The following is a 21,635-nucleotide window of genomic DNA, read 5'->3' as shown; positions in this document are numbered from 1 at the left end:
TCTTCAGCTTACACCTGTTTCACCCTAAGTTTCTGTTTTTCACTTGGTAACTACTCCATCTCTCCTTTTGCTTGATTCAGAAACCTGGGAACTTTCCCCCTGGCGCACCCCAGGTCCAAACCACCGGGGATGCCAGAGAAACCCAGAAGCAGACAGAAGTTAATGTGGTGAAGGAGAATTTCATTCAGGACTATTGCAATCAGGGGAAAGAGCTCCCAGTATAGAACTGGGCTCCATTTCAAATGCACCAGAGACAAGAGGTGATTTGTAGCCCAGAAGTGCGGGAGTCAGTGGACGGAAAAATGACCCAGAAAAGACATGAAATCCAGGAAGAATTCTGGGTGAACCAACCTAACAGGATTTCTGCTGCAAGCAGGCCAGTGTGACCTACACCAAGGCTGGGGAGTGAGGAATACGGATCAGATATCCAGGGGGATCAGGCAGGGTTCCTGTTAAAACTGGATTTTACAAGGAAGTGAGCAGCTGGGCCTAGGAAAGTGGAGCGGTCTGACTAAAGTTTGGTCAAGCAAAGAATCTTTCTCAGGGAATCTTACTGGCTCTGCCATCCAACCCATGTAACATTCGAATCCTTCTCCCCACCTCCGCTGCCACCACCTTGTCTGAGCTCCCGACCACTCACCTGAATGAGGTCAAGAGCCTTCTAATGGAGATCCCTGCTTCTTTCCTCTCCCTCTACTGCACAGAATACAGATGGATTATTTTACAACGTGAGTGAGAACCTTTTAAAACGTAGAATGTTCCTCCTGTCATCTCTTCCCTTTATACTTGGATTCAAACCCATCCCACTTGCCAAGGGGCCGCCATGAGACCCACACTTTGACCTTTCCAGCTGCTCTCCCCCTGGCTCTCTCCACTCCAAGAACACCAGCCTCCCTGCTCCTTTGTGAGCACAGTGAGCCAACCCTATCCCAACGCCTCCCTTCTTCCAATTCCTGATGAAATCTCATCTATAGGACGAGCCCCACCTTGAATTCCCTTTTCAACAGTGCAGTCTGCTACAGCTCCTGCCCCTTGTCAATCCCATTAACGCTGCTCTACTTTTTCTTTTCTCCCACAATAGCCACTTTTTACCGTATCATATGATTTATTCATGTTTCTGTTTCTTAATTATTATCTATCTCCTCTCCGATAGGCTGCAAGTTCCACCGGATGAGAATCTGGTTTTTGGATGCATCTTAAACTTTTAAAACACTATCTGGGCTCAGTGAATATGTGTTCAGTGAATACACGAACACAATTTATTTGTTTTTTTCCGAACAAACACGCTAAACCAGAAACATTTATATTGTATCTCACTCCGTTCTAGATGCTAGGGACACAAAAATAATAAGGAAGGTGCTGCCGGACCTAAGGAAGTTATGGTCTCGTGGGAAAGGCAGACGGAGCATCAGTGACTATTATACAATCCTGAATGGATGTAGGTGTATATTAGGAACTGGTGTGACAGGCTAGAGGGCCAGAGTCCTCTTCCTTTTTATTCTTAGTACTTTTGTGGCTTCTTTTTATCCCACGCTACAATTTTTACTCCTTAGGCTCCTTTTTATGGTTCGTATATGGTTAGATAGAATGGATTCTCAGGATTTCAGTACTATCAGGGTTCACCTCCTGGGGAGTACTAAGGCAATATCAATCATGCCAAAATGCCTGGGGGAACTTGGTAAGTCCCCCGGTGCTAATAGGTGGGTAGTCAAAGTTATATGATGCCCAGAGGCAAGGAGAACAAAATAAGATCATGAGATGACAGGCCCTGCGATGAGAGGCTGTAATGAGGTGAATGTGTTTGCTTTCTCTTTCTCCTCCATTGTCCCCAGTTTATTATTTGGGGAAATGGCTTGTTAGGGCGATGGTGAAACTGGGAAAGGTGTAACATATATAAAGCTGTCTAAAGGTGTATTATTTGAGCAGGGCTTCAGTTATTGTGGCATATGTTCTAATGATGCCAAGTAGCTTTGTGATGCCAAGAATGTGCTTTTAAATATTGAAAGCCAGCTAGCCTTTGATTTCCTCTCCTCCCCCTCCTCCTCCATCCTCCCTTCCCCCTCCTCCCCTTTTCCCTTCCTCCCCCTCCTTCCCCTCCTCCTTTAAAAAAAGAACAAGAGGGGCACCTGGGTGGTTCAGTTGGTTAAGTGTCTGACTCTTGGTTTCAGCTCAGGTCATGATCTCAGGGTTGTGAGATCGAGCCCTGCATCGCCCCTCCTCCCCTAATTGCATCCACACTCTCTCTCTTTTAAAAAAAAAAGTTTAAAAAGTACAAGAATGTTTATTGAGCATATTCATGGTGGCAATAAACAAAACAAATCAAAACAAAACTCTTCAAAACTGGAAACAAAATTAATGCCCATCAACCAATAATGGCTGAATCCACTTTGATGTGCTGTCACTAACGAACACAAGGCAGATAAGAAAACGTACTGCAATAAATTGAACCAAGAAGCAGGTATGTGAATTCAATCATCTTCCATTAAGCCAGACTAGAAAAATGTACAATGTCAAGCTTTACATCGATTTTTTTTTGAAGCTACAGGTATTTTTCATTAAAAATATCAATTGTGTTAACATGTATGGGTTAATCGTTGTTTTAAGTGAATTTAATACATAAATATTTTGCCAAAAATCTCATGGAATGAGGATTACAAGGAAATACAAATTTCATTCGAAGAAAATGCAGCAACCCAATAGACAAATTGGCTAATGACCCGAGCAGTCTTCACAAAAAGAATATCCATGTGACCTATTATTATATAAAGAAGTCCTCAATTTTGTTATTTAGAACATATGTAGTAATGTTAGTAGTACCGCACCAATGTTAATTTCCTGGTTTCGATTATTGTCCTGGGTGATATAACATGCTAACATTAGGGGAAGTTGAATTAAGGGTGTGCAGGAATTCACTATAACTTTTTTGTTTGTTTTATTGAAGTATAATTGGAAAATAAAATTCTAAATAAAATAAAATTCTTAAATTCTAAAATAAAGTGCACAAATTGATGTTTTGAGATATATAGATATACTCATTATGAAATGATTCCTACAATCAAGCTAATTAACATGTTCATCACTTCATATAGTTATCTCTGTATGTGGCAGGAATACTTAAGATCTTTTCTTTTTTTGCAAATATATCAAACATACAACACAATATTGTTAATTATTCATGTTAATCTAACATGTTGTATGTTAGATCTCCAAATGTATTTATTTTGCATGACTGAAATTTTGACCAACATGAAACCCTTTGATGAAATCCTTTGCCCAATATCTCCCTACATTCTCTATTCCCAACGCCTGGAACCCACCGTTCTACTCTTTGCTTCCGTGCATTTGTCTTTTCAGATCGCACATATAACTGAGGTCATGCAGTATTTGCTTTCTGTGTCTGGGTTATTTCACTAAATAGAATGTCCTCCAGGATTGGAGAACATAATGTTCACCTGTATTGTCAAAAATGTCAGGATTTCCTTCTTTTTCGATATGAATAGTATTCCTTTTTGTATATATACTGCAACTTCCTTACCCATTCACGCATTGACAGACATTTTGGTGATTTTCAGATCTTGGATATTGTGAATAAGGCTGCAATGAATATGGGAATGCAGAGATCTCTTTGAGATACTGATTTCATTTCCTTTGCATATATATTCAAAAGCAGGATCTCTGAATTGTATGGTAGTTCTATTTTCAATTTTTAAAGGAATCTCTATATGGTTATCCATAACGGCTGTACCAATTTACATTCTCACTAACAGTGTAAAAGAGTTCCTTTTTCTCCACATCCTCCCCAACACTTGCTATTTTTTGTTTTTTTGATAATAGTCACTCTAACAAGTGAGTGTGTGTGTGTGCACATGTGTGCATGCTCTCTCTCTGTCAAATAAATAAATAAATCTTTTAAAAAAAGAGAATTATTTATTCAGGGCTCTTACTCACTTTTAATTGTTTTTTTTTGTTGTTGTTGTTGTTTTTAAAAAATTTTTGCTATTGAGTTGAGTTCCTTATATATCTTGAATATTAACCCCTTCTCTGATATAGACTTTGCTAATATTTTCTGCCATTCTGTACGTGGCTTTTTCATTCTGCTGATTGTTTCCTTAGCTGTGCAGAAGCTTCTGTAGTTTGATACAATCCTCCTTGTTTATTTTTTGTTTTATTGTTTGTGTTTTTGGTGTCATAGCCAAAACCTCATTGCCCAAACCAATGCTAAGCAGCACTTTCCCTCCATTTTTTTTTTTTTCTAGCAGTTTTACTCTTTCGGGTCTTACAGTTAAGTCTGAAATCCATTTTGAGTGGTTTTCGTAAATGTGTGAGATAAGGTTCTGCATGCGGATATCCAGTTTTTCCAACACTGGCTCCTAGCTTGTTTGGTTTTCTCTGCTGACCCTGTGGATCCCACAGCTGAGGGGCAGCTGCAGCTGTGCAGAAGGGGCACGGAGGTTTGCACAGAGAAGAAATTATTTTGGGGCCTCAGGAAGAAATGGCTAGCTGAACTGGAGAAAGGTTTTTATATGAAGACTTCCTATAGGAAGAATAAAAAATATCCAGATGAGTCAAGAGAGGAAGGAGAGAGGCATTGTAGGAAAGGAGACAGCATGAACAAAGGAGCAGCAAGCAAGAAACCACACACGGGATGTGGAGGAACCACCTTGGTGTTGCTGGGTTCCAAATCTAACAGGAAGCACAATATGTAAGATTCAAGAGCCTGTGCATCCGCCACATCCTTTGCCTTCCTTTCTCTAATCCGCTCTCCTATGTATGCTTTCTCTGGATGATTTCATCTGTACCTGTTGATTCAACGTCAATGCGTCTCATATTCTCAGATTTTTAGCACCATCTTTCACTTCCAATTTTCATGAGCTTTAGCCTGTCTAGGGTCTCCAGAACATTAACTCTCTCCAAGGACAAAATGATTGCAGACACACAAAGCATGAGACCTTAACCCTGGCCCAGGCTCTCCTTCCCCATGTTGCATAGACCTGGTCTTTCTTTCTCAAGAAGTAGGAATCAGTATTCACAAGGAAGAGTAGCAGAAAATAAATAATAAAAGTTTAGGCAAGAGAAGAAGAACACAAATCAAGACATCCGAATTCAGTCTTCTTGCTCAGAACCCCAAAGTACCTGATCTTTCCTTCAAGCCTACGGGAATTTCATCAAGACCAAAATTTGCTTAAGATTCCCAAATCCAATGAATTATGTGCATTTTTAAATTTTATCTTATTTTATTTAAATTCAATTAATTAACATACAGTGTATCATTACTTTCAGATGTAGAGTTCATTTATTCATCAGTTGCTTATACCACCCAGTGCTCATTATATCATGTGCCCTCCTTAATGCCCATCACCCAGTTACCCCATCCCCTAACTACCTCCCCCCAGCAACCCTCAGTTTCTTATAGTTAAGAAATGTCTTATGAGTTTTTGAGTTAAGATGGCGGAGGAGTAGGAGACACCGTTTTCAGCCGGTCCCCCGAGTCGAGCTGGATAGGTACCAGACCAGCCTAAACAACCACGGAACCAGCCTGAGACGCAGGAAGACGCATCTGGATCTCTACAAATGAACATCTCCAGCGCTGAGTATTGAGGTACGAAGCGGGGAGCCATGAAACTGTGCACAGATATCGGAAGATAAACGGAAGGGGGAGGGAGCCGCCGCGTTCGGGCGCCGGGAAGCGGTAGCCACTTGCACGGGAGAGCGGGCGGGGCTCACGGTCGGCACCCGCAAAACAGCAGACTGAGACCGTGAGCCGGGTGCGCGCGCCACCAGGCATCTCGCGGATCACCGGAATCCCGGTGCGCTCACTGGATCCAGACTGAGACCGGGAGATCCGGGAGCGCGCGCGGGGCGGCTGGCGGCATTAGAAACACAAAGGACAGAGACGCGCCGGCCCTGGAAGTGAGGGCTGGGACGCCGGGTGTGGGGCGCACATCCCGGACGCTGCAGGGTTGAGCAGCACCAACAGAAACAGAGTTAAAGTGGCCAGAACATTAGTAGAGAACGGGCCGCAATCCTTCTGTTCCGTGACAGAGGCTGAAATTTGGCCGCTGCTGCTCTGACTCTCAGAAGAGGCACAGCAAACCGCCAGGGAAAGCCGCCAGAGAACAAAAGCCTGGAAATACCGGCTCAGGGAGTGCCCATCCCCATCCCCCCTCGCAGGAGACACGGAGACTCTACCCAAACAGGGCTGCCTGAGTATCGGCGCGGCAGGCCCCTCCCCCAGAACACAGAAGGCAGGCTGAAAAATCAAGAAGCCCACAACCCGGGCGCCTGGGTGGCGCAGTCATTGAGCGCCTGCCTTCGGCTTAGGGCGTGATCCCGGCGTTCCGGAAAGGAGTCCCTCATCGGGCTCCTCCGCTGGGAGCCTGCTTCTTCCTCTCCCACTCCCCTGCTTCTGTTCCCTCTCTCGCTGGTTGGCTGCCACATAAATAAATAAAATCTTTAAAGAAGAAGCCCACATCCCTAAGATCCCTATAAAACAAGGGGCACGGCCTGGGACCCAGTCAATAATTTGGGCTCTGGAAACCCCGCAACCTCTCTTCATCAGAATGACAAGAAGGAGAAGCCCCCCCCAGCAAAGAAAAGACAGTGAGACTGTGGCCTCTGCCACAGAAATAATGGATATGGATGTAACCAAATTATCAGAAATGGAATTCAGAGTAACGATGGTCAAAATGATGAGTAGAATTGAAAAAAGTATAAACGAAAAGGTTACTGAGAATATAGAATCCCTAAGGACAGAAATGAGAGCGAATCTGACAGAAATTAAAAATTCTATGAGCCAAATGCAGGCAAAACTAGAGGCTCTGACAGCCAGGGTCACAGAAGCAGAGGAACGGGTTAGTGAATTGGAGGATGGGTTAATAGAGGAAAAAATGAAAATAGAAGATGGTCTTAAAAAAATCCACGCCCACGAATGTAGGTTACGGGAGATTACTGACTCAATGAAACGATCCAATGTTAGAATCATCGGCATCCCCGAGGGGGTGGAGAAAAACAGAGGTCTAGAAGAGATATTTGAACAAATTGTAGCTGAAAACTTCCCTAATCTAGCAAGGGAAACAAACATTCGTGTCCAAGAGGCAGAGAGGACCCCTCCCAAGCTCAACCACGACAAACCTACGCCACGTCACGTCATAGTGCATTTCGCAAATATTAGATGCAAGGATACAGTATTGAAAGCGGCCAGGGCAAAGAAATTTCTCACGTACCAAGGCAAAAGCATCAGAATTACGTCAGACCTGTCTACACAGACCTGGAATGAGAGAAAGGGTTGGGGGAGCATATTTAAAGCTCTTTCAGAGAAAAACATGCAGCCAAGGATCCTTTATCCAGCAAGACTGTCATTCAGAATTGATGGAGAAATAAAGACATTTCAGAATCGCCAGTCACTAACCAATTTTGTAACTACGAAACCAGCCCTACAGGAGATATTACGGGGGGTTCTATAAAAGTAAAAAGGCCCCAAGAGTGATACAGAACAGAAAGTCACAGCCAATACAAAAAAAGACTTTACTGGCAACATGGCAACATTAAAATCATATCTCTCAGTAATCAGTCTTAATGTAAATGGTTTGAACCATCCCATAAAGCGCCACAGGGTTGCAGATTGGATAAAAAGAAATGACCCATCCATTTGCTGTCTACAAGAGACTCATTTCAAACCCAAAGATGCATTCAGACTGAGAGTAAGGGGATGGAGTACCATCTTTCATGCAAATGGTCCTCAAAAGAAAGCTGGGGTAGCAATTCTCATATCAGATAAATTGGATTTTAAACTACAGACTATAGTTAGAGACGCAGAAGGGCACTATATTATTCTTAAGGGAAGTATTCAACAAGTGGATATGACAATTATAAATATATATGCCCCCAACAGGGGAGCAGCAAGATACACAAGCCAACTCTTATCCAGAATAAAGAGACATATAAATGAAAATACATTAATAGTAGGGGACCTCAACACTCCACTATCAGAAATAGACAGAACACCCTGGCAAAAACTAAGCAAAGAATCAAAGGCTTTGAATGCCATACTCGACGAGTTGGACCTCATAGATATATATAGAACACTACACCCCAGAACCAAAGAATACTCATTCTATTCTAATGCCCATGGAACATTCTCAAGAATAGACCATGTTCTGGGTCACAAAACAGGTCTCAACCGATACCAAAAGATTGAAATTATCCCCTGCATATTCTCAGACCACAACGCTCTGAAATTGGAACTCAACCACAAGGAAAAATTTGGAAGAAACTCAAACACTTGGAGACTAAGAACCATCCTGCTCAGGAATGACTCGATAAACCAGGAAATCAAAAATCAAATTAAACAATTTATGGAGACCAATGAGAATGAAAATACAACAGTCCAAAACCTATGGGATACTGCAAAGGCAGTCCTAAGGGGGAAATACATAGCCATCCAAGCCTCACTCAAAAGAATAGAAAAATCTAAAATGCAGTTTTTATATTCTCACCTCAAGAAGCTGGAACAGCAACAGAGGGACAGGCCTAATCCACGCACGAGGAAGCAGTTGACCAAAATTAGAGCTGAAATCAATCAAGCAGAAACCAGAAGTACAGTAGAGCAGATCAACAGGACTAGAAGCTGGTTCTTGGAGAGAATCAATAAAATTGACAGACCACTGGCAAGACTTATCCAAAAGAAAAGAGAAAGGACCCAGATTATTAAAATTATGAATGAAAAAGGAGAGGTCACGACGAGCACCATTGAAATTGGAAGGATTATTAGAAATTTTTATCAACAGCTATATGCCAATAAACTAAGCAATCTGGAAGAGATGGAATCCTTCCTGGAAACCTATAAACTACCAAGATTGAAACCGGAAGAAATTGATTCCTTAAACAGGCCAATTAATTATGAAGAAATTGAGTCAGTGATAAACAACCTTCCAAATAACAAAACTCCAGGCCCGGACGGTTTTCCTGGGGAATTCTACCAAACATTCAAAGAAGAAATAATACCTATTCTCCTAAAGCTATTTCAAAAAATAGAAACAGAAGGAAAGCTACCAAACTCATTCTATGAGGCCAATATTACCTTGATCCCCAAACCAGGCAAAGACCCCCTCAAAAAGGAGAATTACAGACCGATTTCCCTAATGAATATGGACGCCAAAATCCTCAACAAGATCCTTGCTAATAGAATCCAACAGTACATTAAAAGGATTATCCATCACGATCAAGTGGGATTCATCCCTGGGATGCAAGCGTGGTTCAATATTCGCAAATCAATCAGCGTGATACATCATATCAACAAGAAAAGACTCAGGAACCATATGATCCTCTCAATCGATGCCGAAAAAGCATTTGACAAAATACAGCATCCTTTCCTGATTAAAACGCTTCAGAGTGTAGGAATAGAAGGTACATTTCTCAATCTCATAAAAGCCATCTATGAAAAGCCTACTGCAAATATTATTCTCAATGGAGAAAAGCTGGAAGCCTTTCCCTTAAGATCAGGAACTCGACAAGGATGCCCACTCTCGCCACTATTATTCAACATAGTACTAGAAGTCCTTGCAACAGCAATCAGACGACAAAAAGGGATCAAAGGTATTCAAATTGGCAAAGAAGAAGTCAAAATGTCTCTCTTTGCAGATGACATGATACTCTATATGGAAAACCCAAAAGAAGCCACTCCCAAATTATTAGAAGTTATAGAGCAATTCAGTAACGTGGCAGGATACAAAATAAATGCTCAGAAATCAGTTGCATTTCTATACACGAATAACAGGACCGAAGAAAGAGAAATTAGGGAATCCATCCCATTTACAATAGCACCAAAAACCATACGTTACCTTGGAATTAACTTAACCAGAGACGTAAAGGACCTATATTCTAGAAACTATAAATCACTCTTGAAAGACATTGAGGAAGACATAAAAAGATGGAAAGATATTCCATGCTCATGGATCGGAAGAATTAACATAGTTAAAATGTCCATGCTACCCAGAGCAATCTACACTTTCAATGCTATCCCGATCAAAATACCAAGGACATTTTTCAAAGAACTGGAACAAACAGTCCTTAAATTTGTATGGAAACAGAAAAGGCCCCGAATCTCCAAGGAACTGTTGAAAAGGAAAAACAAAGCTGGGGGCATCACAATGCCGGATTTCGAGCTGTACTATAAAGCTGTGATCACAAAGACAGCATGGTACTGGCACAAAAACAGACACATAGACCAATGGAACAGAATAGAGAGCCCAGAAATGGACCCTCGGCTCTTTGGGCAACTAATATTTGATAAAGCAGGAAAAAACATCCGGTGGGAAAAAGACAGTCTCTTCAATAAATGGTGCTGGGAAAATTGGACAGCTACATGCAAAAGAATGAAACTTGACCACTATCTCACACCATACACAAAAATAAACTCCAAATGGATGAAAGACCTCAATGTGAGACAGGAATCTATCAAAATTCTAGAGGAGAACATAGGCAACAACCTCTACGACATCGGCCAAAGCAACCTTTTTCATGACACATCCCCAAAGGCAAGAGAAACAAAAGATAAAATGAATTTATGGGACTTCATCAAGATTAAAAGTTTCTGCACATCCAAGGAAACAGTCAGAAAAACTAAGAGGCAGCCCACGGAATGGGAGAATATATTTGCAAATGACACTACAGATAAAGGACTGGTATCCAAGATCTACAAAGAACTTCTCAAACTCAATACACGAGAAACAAATAAACAAATCAAAAAATGGGCAGAAGATATGAACAGACACTTTTCCAATGAAGACATACAAATGGCTAACAGACACATGAAAAAATGTTCAAAATCATTAGCCATCAAGGAAATTCAAATCAAAACCACACTGAGATACCACCTTACGCCAGTTAGAATGGCAAAAATAGACAAGGCAAGAAACAACAATTGTTGGAGAGGATGTGGAGAAAGGGGATCCCTCCTACATTGTTGGTGGGAATGCAAGTTGGTACAGCCACTCTGGAAAACAGTGTGGAGGTCCCTTAAAAAGTTAAAAATTGAGCTACCCTATGATCCAGCCATTGCACTACTGGGTATTTACCCCAAAGATACAGACGTAGTGAAGAGAAGGGCCATATGCACCCCAATGTTCATAGCAGCAATGTCCACAATAGCTAAATCGTGGAAGGAGCCGAGATGCCCTTCAACAGATGACTGGATTAAGAAGTTGTGGTCCATATATACAATGGAATATTACTCAGCTATCAGAAAGAACGAGTTCTCAACATTTGCTACAACATGGACGGCACTGGAGGAGATAATGCTAAGTGAAATAAGTCAAGCAGAGAAAGACAACTATCATATGATTTCTCTCATCTATGGAACATAAGAACTAGGATGATCAGTAGGGGAAGAAAGGGATAAAGAAAGGGGGGGGTAATCAGAAGGGGGAATGAAACATGAGAGACTATGGACTATGAGAAACAAACTGAGGACTTCAGAGGGGAGGGGGGTGGGGGAATGGGATAGACCGGTGATGGGTAGTAAGGAGGGCACGTATTGCATGGTGCACTGGGTGTTATACACAACTAATGAATCATCGAGCCTTACATCGGAAACCGGGGATGTACTGTATGGTGACTAACATAATATAATAAAAAATCATTAAATAAAAAAAAAAAAAAAAAAAAAAAAAGAAATGTCTTATGAATTATTTGCATGTTTATGGGATGTGGAGACTGCTTTAGCCTGAGCCCTTGGAAAGAGATCAGGAGCCTAGCCTTCAGACAATGGCTTTGAGCTTCTTTCATGCACAAAGCTTTAGAGAATCAGCAACACTATCTACCTTGTGTAAGGTCACTAGCTCCCAGAGGTCCAGGGCCTTATTTGACAGACTTCATTTCTACCCTGTCAGATCCTAAAGGATATTTTCATCCAAAGCAGATTCTGTGTCAAACCAATGACACCTGCCAATGAAAAAAGAAGTTAATTTTGCAACCATCTGTACCATTGATTTCTGAAGGAGGAAATCGTTGATCTATCTGTGAGTGCAGTGGAGAGAAATTTATTAAAAAAGAAAAATATGGCTCAAGTGTGAAAATCAATGCAGTTGAGAGGAAAAATGGACTAAAGGGACTTTGCAGATATTCTACAAAGAGGGAGAGAGAAATGACAATTGAGTTTCAGTGAAATACAAATATAATGAGGAAATGAAATCACTTTGTTCATGCAGTTTAATTTCTAAGAAGAATGTCTTGAGGGAAAATATTCTGTAATTTTAATTCTAATCCTGAAGCAGATAAATATTATAATATTTTTAAAAAATGGACTTCAACTTTAAATAAATAAAGGAACATATTTTTTAACATATATGACATAAAACACTTCTATCATCCAGTCCGACCTGTTTCATAGATACCAATTTGCTAGCTCCAAATAAGCGTTGGTTTCTTTTTTTTTTTTTTCAGTTGGCAAAAAGATAATTAATGTCCCCCCAAAGAATGGTAATATAATGGCCTTTTCTCCCTTTTGGAATTTTCCCAGAGTCTAGCATGGAGCTTGACATATTTTCTCCTGAGTGTCAGGCATAGAGACATGACTCGACCTATCACATCTGTAGCAGAAAATACAGCGGGGCATCACATTTCCTGTAACTTCCCCCAACACCACAATGAGTATATCAAGAAAGGAACATTTATGAAAATCTCTACCACATGGAAGAGAATTTAAACGCATAAGTGTGATTTAAGACGACAATAGAAATCCTGGGAGGTGGTGAAACTTGAGTTTGAGACCTGTGTCCACCTTGAAGAAAATGTGGACTGGACGATGTTGAGGTGAAAACTTCCGCTAAGATTCTAATGTGGCAGACATGAAATATGGAAGTACGTTGTGAAACAGACCACCCAAGTGAGATGACTCTGAAGCCATCCCCCCCCCCCCCCGCCCCGGGGTTCCTTGAGAGTATTACAAGATTAGGAAAAGAGCAGATTAGTGAGGTGGGGAGGAGTGGATTTGTCTGGAGAAGTCTCTGCTGTGAGTGCCAGGATCCCATAAGTAGAAGTTTGGGGGCACAGGTTCTTCCTCTCAAACACGCTGAGTAGATCCTCAAAAAGATTAATTAGTGAGTTTTCTACATTAATAAGTCTGCTCTGCAGTTGAGAGATGAGAATGGAATTGAATCCCAACCAAAAAAAAATAGCTAGCATGAGATCAGTTTAGGACTTAACCAGTGGGCCCGCCATAGCAGGAAGAAGAGGGAAACCCCGCAGGAAAAAGTGGAGGCAAGGCTACTGGGTTCCTAGTCATTGCAGAGGTCTTGCAAAGCACTTGCTAAACTACCAACAATGCCTTGAGGCTTTAAAAAAATCTCCAGGAGAGATTGCCAACAACTGGGGTGGGAGGAGATATCAGAGACCCACATCGCAATTTTAGAAGCACCCAAATAAGGAAGAGTTAGCTTTAAAGATCTGCCAGGCACAGGAAGTGTACAGCTAACAGGTAATGGGTAAGGGTTAGGACATAGAGCTACAACAAAAGAGAAGCTGGCTGTCCTTCTCTGAATGCTCATTCCCACCTGCCCGAGGCTCGGTCAGGGGAGGGAAATGTTAATGGTTATAGGGGATGGGACATTCTAATTGTAATCTGAAATTGTTTTATGATTTAAACCTGACCCCAGGGTTTCCTATTTCCTGAAAGTAACCAAGAAATTCATGAGATTCTGAATATCCATCTAACAGGGCAGGGGAAACACTAGTCACACTGAACTATTTAAAATAGAGAGTAGGTGTAGAAAATCATTTTATACTGTTTGCATCCCACTGGTAAAGCTTAAGATACAAGCTACGTGAATTTTAGGTAAGCTATTCAGCCTCACTAAACCTCCATTTCCTTACTAATATTAAGAAGATTAAATAAGATAATATGTGTAAAGATTGAACATGATAAAAATTAATTTATCTACCGTGCTTCTGAATACTGCTCTTAAGTCCATTCTTACTATTTCTAGCTTCCTGCCCTGTGTCTTCTTGGCTTCTGTTTTCATCTGCATCTTTCCTTCATTCCACTCTTTCCCTTTGAATCAGTAGTAAAATTGCTATCAAAGAACCTTTGCACTTTTGTTTGAGAAATGAAGCGGGAAAACTTTTAGACCTGTATCAGAAAAAAATGCTCTCTAAAAGTCCAGAAAGAGGGGTGCCTGGATGGCTCAGTAGTTTGATTGTCCAGCTCTTGATTTCGGCGCAGGTCGTGATCTTGGGGTCCTGGGATAGAGCCTTGCATTGGGTTTTGTGCTCAGCAGGGAATCTGCTTGAGGATTCTCTCTCTCTCTCCCTCTGCCCCTCCCTGACTCATGCTCTCTTTCTCTCAAATAAATAAATAAATCTTTTAAAAAAATAGAAGTTCAGAAAGAACTATCAGGGATATACAAACAACTTATGGCAGAGAAAAGAATTGAAGAGTAAAGGAATATATGGTCCATTCTGGAAGGATCTGTTATTCACACCCAGAATGCAACAATGGAAGTTTTTAATGAAGACCCTGAGTTGTTAGGAGAAAAAGAAAAGAACTATGTTTATAAGATCATAATTAATAAAGCTGTGACCAAAGAATCTTAAAAAACTTTTGATCAAATATCATATCAACAGATAATTGGCTGTTATCAGATACTTGCCAGATGTGAAATTCAATATAATTTTAGTATTTACTCATGACATCACCTTATTTAATATATTAGTGATAGAAGAATCACTTAAAGAGTTTTAGCTAATAGACAACAGGAGATTCAATAATGCAACAATAAAGCATTCTCATCAAACTCAGCAGTAAGAGAAAGATGGCCATTATTTTCATTAGCATTTAGTATTGGTATAGAAATGGTAGTCATTGAAGTAAAACATGAAAAAGAAACAATTGGCATAAATTTTTGAAAAAGACAGAAAGAGTTTACTCTTAGAAGTAAACAATCCAAGATTGTCATCTTATGAATGACTGGAATTAATAACCCATCTAAGATAAATAAACAAAAATTAATAATTTTCTTATACACAGCAATAACTAATTAAAAGATGCAATAAACAATTCCCAAGATGATTTTTAAATCAAAATACCTTAACTTTAAGCCACTTAATGAGGTGACTGTGAAGGGGCAAATATTAATTACACATACCTAACAAAAGCCAAATAAGAAAACTTGAATAAATGGAAAGTCATACCATTTTTTTTTTTTTGAGCAGAAGAACAAGGTTGTAATTATCACAAATCTTTGGAAGTTCACCTATACTTTTAAACTAATTTCAATTAAATATTGCCCAAAAAATCCCCCAAAACTCTCATGTTTATATGGAAGATTAAGAGATTAAACCAGTTGAACAGCTAAAATAATATTTTTAAAACAAGATTGATATGATGGGGCTTGAGGATTCCGTTGCAACTATAAGTAAAATTAAAACATGCTATAAAGCTGTAATACATATAAGCATGGTAAAATGATGACCCAGAATGAAGAAATAGGCCTATGAACTAAAATAGTTTTTAGAAAAAAACCAAGAACACATCAAATGAATTGAAGGATTTTAATTATAATGAAGTAACAGGGAAGGGAAAGATTATTTAACAAATGATACTGTAACTATTGTCAATTATTTTAAAAAAGTAATAAGTTTTTATCTTCACATATTATTTTAAAACAAATTCCAGAGTGATTACAGTTTTAAAATAATGGAAGAAGTCACCACGGTGAAACCCAACGGATCTGATTGCAAAATATTTAGTAAGTCTGTGCTTCAAAGGAATTATAAGCATATTTAAAAGATAATCAACAAACTGGAAAATTATATTTGCAAAAAACTTTTTGCCAAACGTAAGGTTAATAGCTGTACTTTCTAAAGAGCTTACAAAATTGAAATTAAATAGAGACCTTAATTTCCCAGTAATCAAATGATAATTCACAAAAGAGAATAGACAAATAACTAATAATCATATGAAAGACTTCCAACTTACTAATCAAAGAAATTCAGATTAAAACAATGGAACATCATCTTCACCTTTAAAATTAGCAGTTATATTTCTGTAAGGTTGGTGAAATATAAATCAGCACCGGTCTGCAAGTTTTTCATTCATGTAACATTTTATTTATCCATTAAGCAGTATTTGTTCACCACTTACTATAATTAAGGCTCGTGGCATTGGACTTATAATTGCATCTTTCACCTCCAGACTTCGTCTTGCTCTTGCCTTTCACTAGACCCACCATGTTCTTTTAGATGAATTTCAATTTACTTTCAATTGTACTCCTATGAAACATGCTGGCTTTCCATCAGACACACACACACACACACACACACACACACACACAATGTCTCCAGCATCACCGGAGAGGCAAAGGGGGTTATGTTAGTTGGTCTTGCTGTTGTAACAAGCTACCATAAACTTAGCAGGTGAAAACAACACAAATTCATATCTTACAATTCTGGAGTCCCAAAGTCAGAGATCGGTCTCACTGGGCTAAAATCAAGGTGTTGGCAGGGCTTGATTCCTTTCTGGGGACTCTAGGTGAGGATTCATCTTCTTGCCTTTCCCAGCTTCTAGAGGCTGCCCACATTCCTTATGGTTCAAGGTACTCTTCCATATTCAAAGCCAGCAATAACCAGTTGAGCCTTTCCCATGATGCTATCTGTCTGATCCTGATTCTTTGGCTTCCTTTTTCCCCATTTAAGGGACACCTGTGATTATATTGGGACCACCAAGATTGTCCAATGTAATGTCTTTAGTTTAACATCAGATGATTGGCAATTTTAGTTCCATCTGCAACCATAATTCATCCTGGCCATGTAATAGAGTCACAGGTTCCAGAGATTAGGACACGAACATCTTTGGGCACCATTATTTTGCCTACCATAATGGTATGCTGGGGGAGGCAGAGAAAGAATTTTTAGTCATATAGTTCTGGTTTGGGAGTTTTACTCCTGTCACTTAGTGTTCTATATTGGTGACATTGTGCAAGATTCGTAACTTCTCTTGGATTCTCAGGTTTCATGTGTACAATTAGAAAAATAACCAAACAAGCTATTATAAAGATTAAAGATATGTGTAGCACACAGCAAACATTTAACAAATGATGACTATTACAATTATTCAAAAACTCACCAACATTTCAGCTTCAACACCAGTTGCATTTCCATAGGACCCATTTAGATGCATTCAATGAAGCAAATGTTAGTTTCTGTGGCATCCGTCTGACCACACATCACACAATCTAACACCAGTTGTCTTGTGTTAATGCCACCCAGATTAATTCCAAAAATACAGATGCCATTTTTATTGTGAACTTTAAATATCCAATCAACACGTTATTTTAAAAGCACCCAAAGTATTACTTTGGTGTGCAGGAGATTTAAATGTAAAAGAATACACCTTGTGAAACTGGAGAAACTATTAAAGCCATCAACTGGAGATAAAGAAGGATTTAAGGAGCTGATTGTAAGGGATGAACAAATACTGTGCTAATTACAGACCTGTAACTAGTTGAAGGAGCATAGAGAGTGAGACTTTTGGAGTTATTTGTTGTCATAGAACACCTGATAATAATTTCTTATCAATTTGTACAGACTTGCTCAACATTGCTCCCCCTACTCATTTTCGTTCAAGGAAAAATGTATTTGGGGAATACGAATTAGTGCTTTACTAATATACTGCACATAGCATTATAGCTAGGCCTTGTGATAAAAAGAAAGTAATTACAAACCGTATTAGTGGCATAGAAAAGAGAAGTTGGGAAGAAGAGCCACAGATCTAACGAGATATAAAGCAGAACACATCCATAACGGTTCTTAATATCATTCAGGCAGAAACCCAATGACTATGTCTTTCTCAACTCCTCAAGTCTACCTGTCAAAATCCTGACTGTTTTTTCCTCAATTCACTCGGTAGAAGTTTTTTTTTTCTTATTCTACATTTTTAGAGCATTTGTTAAACTATATCACAGCACAGTATTATTTAGACCCACCTTCAATCAGCTGTCACAACCCTCGGCTTTGGGGTCATGTCTCGACCACCTGGGATTTGCCACTCCCCCAACAAGGTGGCTAGCACTATTCCTCGAACCTATTGGCACCCAGGAAGTTCTAGCTGAATCAGAGTAGATCACTGAATCACACAGAGAGGAAAGATCTGCAATAATAGAGCCATAAGACGTAGATAAATAAAAACAGAAGATAACTCAAAAGCCTTGACATTTCATTTTATTTGTTTTTGGAACTTGGCTTTATGAAATGTGTTAGCCCTGTAAATCCCCTAATCCTTCAGCAGCCATCTACACTGCAGGGGCTTGTGAAGCATACCCGAGATCTCCAGGCCCACCAAGTATTACTTCGTCAGGTCTTTGGCCCCCAGGCCCTTGGTGGTCTCCTACACTGGAGAGCTAAATGGGGACATTCGTGGTCTCATCTGTAAGGACTGTGCTGGTCTTTCCAGTTTCAACCTGGGGCATCTCAATGAATTTGCTAAGCTTTCATGAGTTTTCTCCTAGGGCAACAGCTTCCATCTGGCCAAACGGAGATTACACACTCCAATTCTTAAAGCCTACTGGGATCATCTGTGCAAAAATGTGCTTTGCACAGTCAGCGTTTAAAAAAAAAAAAGGAAAAAGACGAAGAAGAAGAATCAGGAAGCATCTAAGCAAAGCATTCACTCCCAAATGGATACTGGCATTATCGTTTCCCTGCTGCTGCTCTTACATGCATAGAATCTCTCCGGTTTCTGGAGTCATGTAACTGGAACACAGTTATCTTCAACTACCCATCTCGGAAGTGTTTTCGTGGTCCTCGTGGTGCCTTTCAAATTGATGGTCCCTTTCAGAGGCAGTGTGTGGTAGCAATGTGTGTGTCTAGGTCTGTTTCATTGTGTCAGCTGTTTGAGAAGGAAGAGAAAGAAGAGGTCTTCAAATTAGGCAGTCAAAGGTCGAACGGGTGGCTCAGTCTATTAAGCGTCTGCCTTTGGCTCAGGTCATAATCCCAGGGTCGTGGGATTGAGCCCCGTGTCGAACCTCATGTTGGACTCTCGCTCAGTGGGGTGTCTGCTTCCCCCTCTCCTTTTGCCTGCCACTGTGTCGGCTTGTCTCTCTCTCTGTGTCAAATAAATAACAAAAAAAATCTTAGAAAGAAAAAAAGCCTCCCAAACAAAATAAGCAATCAAGAGAAAGAAAAGAAAAGGAAAAATATCTGCACATGAAAGACAGCCTTAGGGTTTGCTCATTTTGGAGAAAATCTCTACCTGGTGTCATTACCTCCTCTTCCCCTGGGGTAAGGGAGAGGTTCTCCCTCTAGACTCTTAAAGGTACTATCTCTATCCAGTAGAATTCAGCTAAACCCTTCAAACTGCATAATAACTCTGAAAGGCTCAACCGAGAAATTCTTTGAAGCTCATCATCTGAATCATTCTTGACTCATTTGTACTCTTCTCTGCCCAAGCTGGGGAAGAAGTTAGCATGTCTTTTTTGGGAAGACAATGAGAAATAAATAATAAATATTTTGAATAAAAAAACGCTTTTCTTTCAAATATAGATATGCATGAGTGAATGATAATGATATTTATTATAAATGCACTTTATTAAACCATCTCATTTTGATACCAGAGACTGGGGGAGTTCTCAGGCACTGGGATCTCAACCACCAGCCAGTGCCAGGTTCTTGACTTCACCGGAGAAAGAACTCAAGGAGGAGTCAGAGAAAAGCGTAGCAGAAGAAACTTTATTGCAGAGGGAAGGTACACACTTCAAAGAAGTGCGGATGCGCTCAGAGGATCTGAATCCCGCTTGCACTCACACGGCCAGTCGAGTCCTGCAGGATAGACATGGGATTCTGCTTTTTAAGGGCAGTCATAACTTGGGCCTGAAATATTCATATGAGGTTCTGGGGTTTTCTAAGAACGCTGCAAATCATTACCAGTGCTCTGTGTTAGCAATCTGATTTCAGGCTGACTGGGCCTTTGTGTTCACGAGTGTCGTGGGTTTGAGCAATGGCTGCAAGGTGCTTGGGGCCATGAGAAAGCCGAGCTATCACAAGTTTGGTGAATGGCCACAGACTCCGTCCGGTGACAAACTCTGTTCCTCGTTTTTTTGTTCCTCCTGCAAATATCCAGGGCTTCTCTATTCTGCCCTCCTCAATGTGGCCAACTATTTGAAGAAGACATCTTTAGTTCCATATTAAAGATTATTTTTTAAAAATCATCTAATTGTCTCTTGACTGACGACTTTTTTTTGCCGAGTACTAGTCTCTATACTGAGACATTGCAGTTAACAAGGAGACAAAAATCCCTGGGATAGAAGCTTATATTCTAATTGGGTGAGATAAACCACAAATACATAAGTAGAATGCATAGTGGATTACTTTTCTAGATGGCTATAAGGGGTACAGATTAAAATCAAGCCGAAAAAAAAGATGGGAGATGTCAGAATCAGGGCAGAGGTTTTCAGTCCTGGATAGGTTTCTTTAGGGCAGGGCCTCCCGAGAAAGTGATATTTGAGCTAAAACCTAGATAAATAATAAAAATATGAACACCAGTGAAATGTCAGAATGAAGAAAGTACCAACCACTATAAATAACAATAACAATGAAAGATTTAATAACAATAATAATGGATTTTTTTATAGAACCAAGGTCTACGTTAATCTAAAGCTTGTTCTCTGATCCACTATTTTACCAACAACAGTGCACTTCATTTTCTGGTTGATAATTAATAATTAACTGAAATTTAACAAACTCAGTAAATTTTTTTTTTTAAAGATTTTATTTATTTATTTGACAGAGATAGAGACAGCCAGCGAGAGAGGGAACACAAGCAGGGGGAGTGGGAGAGGAAGAAGCAGGCTCATAGTGGAGGAGTCTGATGTGGGGCTCGATCCCAGAACGCCGGGATCACGCCCTGAGCCAAAGGCAGACGCTTAACCACTGTGCCACCCAGGCGCCCCAGTAATTTTTTTTTTTAATTGCTGAACTTACTTTGGCATTAACTTCTGAATACTCATTAGTGATTGGTATTTAAAGACTGATATCTTGGGGCGCCTGGGTGGCACAGCGGTTAAGCGTCTGCCTTCGGCTCAGGGCGTGATCCCGGCATTATGGGATCGAGCCCCACATCAGGCTCCTCCGCTATGAGCCTGCTTCTTCCTCTCCCCCTCCCCCTGCTTGTGTTCCCTCTCTCGCTGGCTGTCTCTATCTCTGTCCAATAAATAAATAAAATCTTTAAAAAAAAATAAAGACTGATATCTTAAGGAACATTCAGTCCCAGTATTTAAAGTCATAAACAAAGCTTCTACTCTGCTTTCTAACAAGACAGGTGAGTGTGCACGTCAGCTAACAGAGCGGCTGGCGGAAGTCAGGGTCTGAATGCTACAAGGAGGATCACCCAGAGGCTGGCCCCTTGATGTTTCAAATGCTCTCTACATGTAGTCCTACCTGCAATTATTACAAACCAGTCCATTCAAATTATATATAAATCCTTTAACAACAAAGTTACAAGATGCCAGTTCTCCAGGGGTTTGATGGTTTTTCAAACTGTCTTCAGAATATTTTGCTTTGGTGTTTCACTATAACATTATTCTATATTGAGCCAATCGAGAGACAAAAAGTCCCCAAAGTATTAGCATATTTTCCACCTCTTGACC

This window comes from Ursus arctos, unplaced genomic scaffold (assembly GCF_023065955.2).
Source record: "Ursus arctos isolate Adak ecotype North America unplaced genomic scaffold, UrsArc2.0 scaffold_1, whole genome shotgun sequence".
In the NCBI taxonomy this organism is placed as follows: domain Eukaryota; kingdom Metazoa; phylum Chordata; class Mammalia; order Carnivora; family Ursidae; genus Ursus; species Ursus arctos.
Note: the sequence above shows the minus strand (reverse complement) of the source record.